This window comes from Phocoena phocoena, chromosome 13 (assembly GCF_963924675.1).
Source record: "Phocoena phocoena chromosome 13, mPhoPho1.1, whole genome shotgun sequence".
NCBI classification, from domain to species: Eukaryota; Metazoa; Chordata; class Mammalia; order Artiodactyla; family Phocoenidae; genus Phocoena; species Phocoena phocoena.
This window is the reverse complement of record NC_089231.1, coordinates 64079100-64085409: the sequence shown is the minus strand read 5'-3', so window position 1 is coordinate 64085409 and position 6310 is coordinate 64079100.

The window sequence follows — 6310 nt, the reverse complement described above, 5'->3', positions numbered from 1 at the left end:
GATGATGGTCTGGGGTCTGCCATCCGTGGCACCGGTCCCTGATGACGCCTCTTTTTGGCCTCCCCTGATGGACATCCGCCTGCCTGCGAGGGTAGGACCTGCCCCCCCACAATCTCTCCAAGGTTCTGCTCGCCCCCAAGCCTCACTTCACCTACACACCCATTAACCATAGAACAGCCACCTACTGTGTGCCACCCTCAGCTGTGCTGGGACACGTGAGGGACCTCATGGTGCAAAGTCCAGAAGTCAAAGATCGAAGCAAACACTAAGGTCAAGGAGGGGCCAGCAGACTTACCTGGTGGCGCACTGGTTAAGAATCCGCCTGCCAATGCAGGGGACACAGGTTCGAGCCCTGGTCCGGGAAGATCCCATTTGCCGTGAAGCAACTAAGCCCATGTGCCCCAACTACTAAGCCTGTGCTCTAGAGCTCGCAAGCCACAGCTACTGAAACCAGTGCGCCTAGAACCCGTGCTTTGCAACAAGAGAAGCCACCGCAATGAGAAGCCCGCACACCGCGATGAAGAGTAGCCCCCACTCGGCCAGGGTGCCAGTGGTTGGGCCTGGGGCCTGGTTTTGGGGAGGGTGGTTTGGGGCCCATGGTGCTCAGTGGCTTGCGCCCAGGGAGCTGAGCGGATGAGGGTGATGGGGACCCTACCTTCACGATGACCCCGAGTTAGTTTGCGGGGCTCTAGCTGCAGAGTAGAGAAAGGCATGGATGGAGCAGAGGCAGAAGTGTCACTGAGCCAGATGCTGAGATGCTGAGGTTCACAGCAGAGAAAAGAGGCTGCCTACCCAAGGGCCGAGGACGGGTATTTACAGGATGAGGCTGAGGCACAGGAGGTGGGGAAAGGTGATTGGAAATAAGAAAATGGTGAGGCAGCCGTTCTGTGAGGGACACAGGTTCTGAGGGGCAGTGCCTGGCCTGACGGCATAGGTGGAAACTAAGTCCCGTGACTAGTTTACAATTAAATTCTGGTTCCCTTCCTTCCCGGCTGCACCTACATGGTCACGTTTGCCTCATCAATAAAGAGCAATGCAGGTCAGGTGCCTGGAGCCTCAGCTTCCCAATAAGCATCACGTTCACGTGCCATTCTGAGTCATCTTCCGGGGCAAGATGGCCTGTACAGGTTACAGAGACAGAGACCCCCAGGTCACAGATGATTAAGGTGATGAACCCCAGCCCCTCTATACGTCCCCTTTAAAAACCACTAAGAGGCCACGTTGCAGTGGGTCTGAGGCCTGCTCCCCACTCCCTTGCTCGGCACCCTGCAAACAACATCCTTAGTTTGCTGCAAAGCCTGCCATCAGAGGTTGACTTGCTGCCCACAGGTACATGAGCCCAGTGCTCGGTTTCAGTTGGAGGGTTGGTGGTCCTAACCACTCACCAGCTCAGCTCGAACTGGACACAGCTGATACCAAGTTCCTGAAGCAACTCAGGCAAAAGTCTTACCGTTTAGGCTCCGTGCCACTCAGAGGATACGCAAATTTTCATAAAAACAATTCAAGCGATGCTGCAACTAGAGAAAGCCCGCACACAGCAATGAAGACCCAACGCAGCCAAAAAAATAAATTTTTTTTAAAAAGCAGCTGTTGTTAAAAAATTGAAGTGAATTTGGTCGGGGAAGGCAGATCATAGGTGGATTGGATCTAGCTGATGCCAATCCTCAGGGCCCTTGGTTTCAGAGCTGCAGCAGTGGAAAGGCGGTGGGGGGGGGGGGTGCTCTCAGCTGCAGGGATGGTACTGGGGGATGGGGCACATCTAGGGGGGACACATCCGAGGAGAGGCTGCTGGCCCGGCTCCCGGAGGTCAGGCTGAAGATGGGGGTTGTCTCCGTGTTTGCCCTCACCTCACCGAAGCCTCTGGTGGTTTATGCCAACTGCCCAACCCCTCAACTCCCCCAACACCCCGATTTTCACCCTCTGGCCACCACCCCAACCGCTGCCAAAGGGTCAAACCTGGTTGCCTCTCAGAACCCCCGGCTCTGGCCTCCTGGCGGCATCTCCCAGCCCCGCAGCCCACGCTGGACTCACTGTCCTTCATGACCTGTTTCCCATGAGGTATCCAGTAACATCCAAGCGTCTGTGTCCTACAGAACGTCCTCCGGAAAGCTTGGGGTTTGTGTATCTGAAATCTCCAACAAGACCTGAGCTTGGGGCAGCCAGTCAAGAAGGAGCTGCTGACTCAGCTGGCCCCACCACCCGGAAGTGGCCTCTGACGTCCCCTTCCAGCAGGCCAGGGGTTTCTGCTGGGCTCTCAGGTGGTCTCTGAGGGTCTGCACCCCCTCCCTCCCCACCAGGGGACCCCCACCCCCCCCAAGCCTCCCCTTCCCTCCACCTCCCAGGCTGGACTAAGAGCCCCCTCTGTACTCACCCGCCCTGGTCCACAAATAAAAGCAAAGAGATACTTCTTGTCACTTGTGTGATGCTGGGCACTTCAAGATGCTGAATAAATACTTGTGACTGATTCTCCGATGTGTATGTTTGCTCCTTGTGGACAATTATTGTACTTTTTCTCTCCAGCAGTGAGCAAGCACATAGTAGCTGCTCAATAAATAACTTATTTTACCTATTATATACACATCCAGCTCCTCACATCTCAGGAATCAAAATATGAACTATTGGATAAATTAATTTGTACATGAGCAGAAAAGGATTAGGATAGGAAAAGGTGCTCTTCAGTCTAACGTTGAACAAAAACCAACAAGGAAACGTGTGGTCACTGTGTTGAAGGGACCTGTCCAACATTCAGATCATAGACGGACGTATAAGAAAGGGCTAAAACTAGAACTGTCAAGAGAAAACACAGGAGTAAATATTCATAACTGTGAAGTACTAATGGTTTTTCAGATATGATACCAAAAGCGCAAGTGACAAAAATTCAGAGAAATGAAAACATGTACAACAATATACATGTTTTCCCATCATATTACTTTTTTTTTTTTTTTTGCGGTACGCGGGCCTCTCACTGCCGCGGCCCCTCCTGTTGCAGAGCACATGCTCCGGACACACAGGCCCAGCGGCCATGGCCCACGGACCCAGCCGCTCCGAGGCATGTGGGATCCTCCTGGACCGGGGCATGAACCCGTGTCCCCTGCATTGGCAGGCAGACTCTCAACCACTGCGCCACCAGGGAAGCCCCATATTACTTTTTTTTTTTTAAACCCTTTTCTGCACATTGCTTTCCCTGTTCATAAATTGGAAATGTAATAACACTTGCCTTGACAAATTTATTTCAAGGATGAAATGAGATAATCCACAGGAACTCTAGGCTCTTATATGACTGCAAAGGAGTGGAGGGTGCCACATCGCAGCCCTCAGCTGTGGCTGAAAAGATAGTCATCATTTCCCATGTGACACTTGCTTACTTAAATCAGCAGGTAATTCCAATTCTAAAAATATTCCCCCTGAGAGTCAGTAGGTGAAACGTTTTCTCCCTGTTAATTGAAGCACATCTTACGGTGCTGACAATTGGTGCAGCAGCAGGAGCCTCCTCTCGGACTGCACACCTGGCCCTTACTGTCACTGGAACAGTCAGCCTGTCCTTGACTTTGCCCTGGAGGGTTAGGATGGCCCAGGAGAGCAAAAATAGGATGAGCCCAGAAAATACTGTGTAGCAATAAAAAACAAAGGCAGGCAGCTCATGGAAGCAACCTAAATGCCCATCGACAGATGAATGGATAAAGAAGATGTGGTACGGGGCTTCCCTGGTGGCACAGTGGTTGAGAGTCTGCCTGCTAATGCAGGGGACACGGGTTCGAGCCCTGGTCTGGGAGGATCCCACATGCCACGGAGCAACTAGGCCCATGAGCCACAACTACTGAGCCTGTGTGTCTGGAGCCTGTGCTCTGCAACGAGAGGCCGCAATAGTGAGAGGCCTGTGCACTGCGATTAAGAGTGGCCCCTGCTTGCCACAACTAGGGAAAGCCCTCGCACAGAAACGAAGACCCAACACAACAAAAATAAATAAATAATTTAATAAACTCCTACCCCCAACATCTAAAAAAAAAAAAAGAGAAGATGTGGTACATATATACAGTGGAATATTACTCAGCCATAAAAAGGAACGAAATTGGGTCATTTGTTGAGACGTGGATGGATCTACAGACTGTCATACAGAATGACGTAAGTCAGAAAGAGAAAAACAAATATCGTATATTAACGCATATATGTGGAACCTAGAAAAACGGTACAGACGAACTGGTTTGCAGGGCAGAAACTGAGACACAGATGTAGAGAACAAATGTATGGACACCAAGGGGGGAAAGTGGCAGGGGGGTGGGGGTGGGGGTGGGGGTGTGATGAATTGGGCAATTGGGACTGACATGTATACACTGATGTGTATAAAATTGATGACTAATAAGAACCTGCTGTATAAAAAAATAAAATTCAAAAAAATAAAAAAAATGCTAAAAAAAATAAAATTAAAATAAAAAACAAAGGCAGGAACTCATGAACTCCCTGGAATGTTCTCTAAGACCTGCTGTTAAAACATAAACCAGGGACTTCCCTGGTGACGCAGTGGTTAAGAATCCACCTGCCAATGCAGGGGACATGGGTTCAATCCCTGATCTGGGAAGATCCCACATGCTGCGGAACAACTAAGCCCGTGTGCCACAACTACTGAGCCTGGACTCTAGAGCCCGTGAGCCACAACTACTGAGCCCGTGTGCCACAACTACTGAAGCCCGCGCTCCTAGAGCCTGGGGTCCACAACAAGAGAAGCCACTGCAATGAGAAACCCGCGCACCAGAACGAAGAGTAGCCCCCGCTCGCCGCAACTAGAGAAAGCTTCACGCAGCAACAAAGACCCAAAGCAGCCAAAAATAAATTAAAAAAACCAAAAACATAAACCAAGTTGCAAAGCAATATGTCTGTTATGATCCCATTACATACACAGAAACAGTTGAAGGCCACTGCAGACAAATGAGTCCTACCCATAAGTGTATGAGTGTAAGTATGTAAACACAGAGAAGGCTCAGGCAGTGGCCATGCCTTGCTCGTGACAGGGAGCAGGGTGGACTTAGATTTATCTGCATTGTTCGAATCATTTCTACCGAGGAGGATATACTTCTGTCCTTGACTCCATCACATTTGTCTGTTTCTCTGCATGTCTGGTATTTACTAGTGTAATTCAGACCTTGCCGATGATGTGTCATTGAGACTCTGGGCTCTGTTATCATTCTCTGAAGAGTGTTGAATTCTGTTCTCTAGACAGTTGAATTATGGGAAGATCGCCATGGACTTGAGACTGGGCTTTAAGTTTTATTACGGCAAACGTATTTTGATTTTTTTCCTTAGTCTTAGTGCAAATCCCTTATTTCTAAAACACAGTCTTTATTCCCAAAATGTGGCCCTTTGGGGCCAAAATGGAAAACTGAGGCGTTTACCAAGCTTCTCTATCAGTTTCCAAACTCGGTCTCCCCTGGAGTTAGGCCATTTCGGCCTCCAGCTCTGTCTTGCCCTGGGACCTTTGGAATCTTACCCCTACATGTGCATTTCAGGCCAGCCATGTACTTGAAGGGGGTTTTATGGCCCCAAACTTCCCAGCCTCTCAGTTTGCATCCTTCGCCCTCTCCAGCCGATAAGGCTGTGGCTTCGTGTTCGGGTCTGGCTGATCAGGAGACCTCAGGAGAAAACAGCCGTCTTTCAAGAGCTGCCTTCCTCCAGTTTCTGCCTGCTTTTTGCTCTTCTCCAGTGCTTTCAGACAGCTGTTTCATGTATTTTGTCCACATTTCATAAAACACGAGGGTTCTGCGATTATTGCAAGTGGAAATTCTACCTTTTGATTTTTGAATCAAAATCTTACCATCTAAAGTCGTATCATCTTATAATTGTATCATCTATTCAAAAAGTGAACTATTAAAACACAACCAGTGGGACTTTCCTGGCAGTCTAGCGGTTAAGACTTCTCCTTCCAATGCGGGGGGTGCGGGTTCAATCCCTGCTTGGGGAGCTAAAAGCCAACATGCCTTGAAGCCAAAAACCAAAAAACAGAGATAATATTGTAACAAATTCAACAAAGACTTTAAAAATAAATGGCCCACATCAAAAAATATTATAAAAAGCCAAAAAACCCCACAAGCAGTGAACAAAACTAAATACTAAGACTTGTAAAGGCAGACGATTCTCTGTGGTTTAAGTCAGAGAATGCCATCCAATTAAGTCAGGTGTATCACCCAGGCCCCGCCCCGCCGCACACCTTGTCCGGGGTACCCAAGCCTCGCCCCTCAGGCGCCCCGCGCCGGCCCCGCCCCGTAGCACGCAAAGCCCCCCTGCCGGCGCGCCCGTTTCCATGGCGACGCCGAGCTGA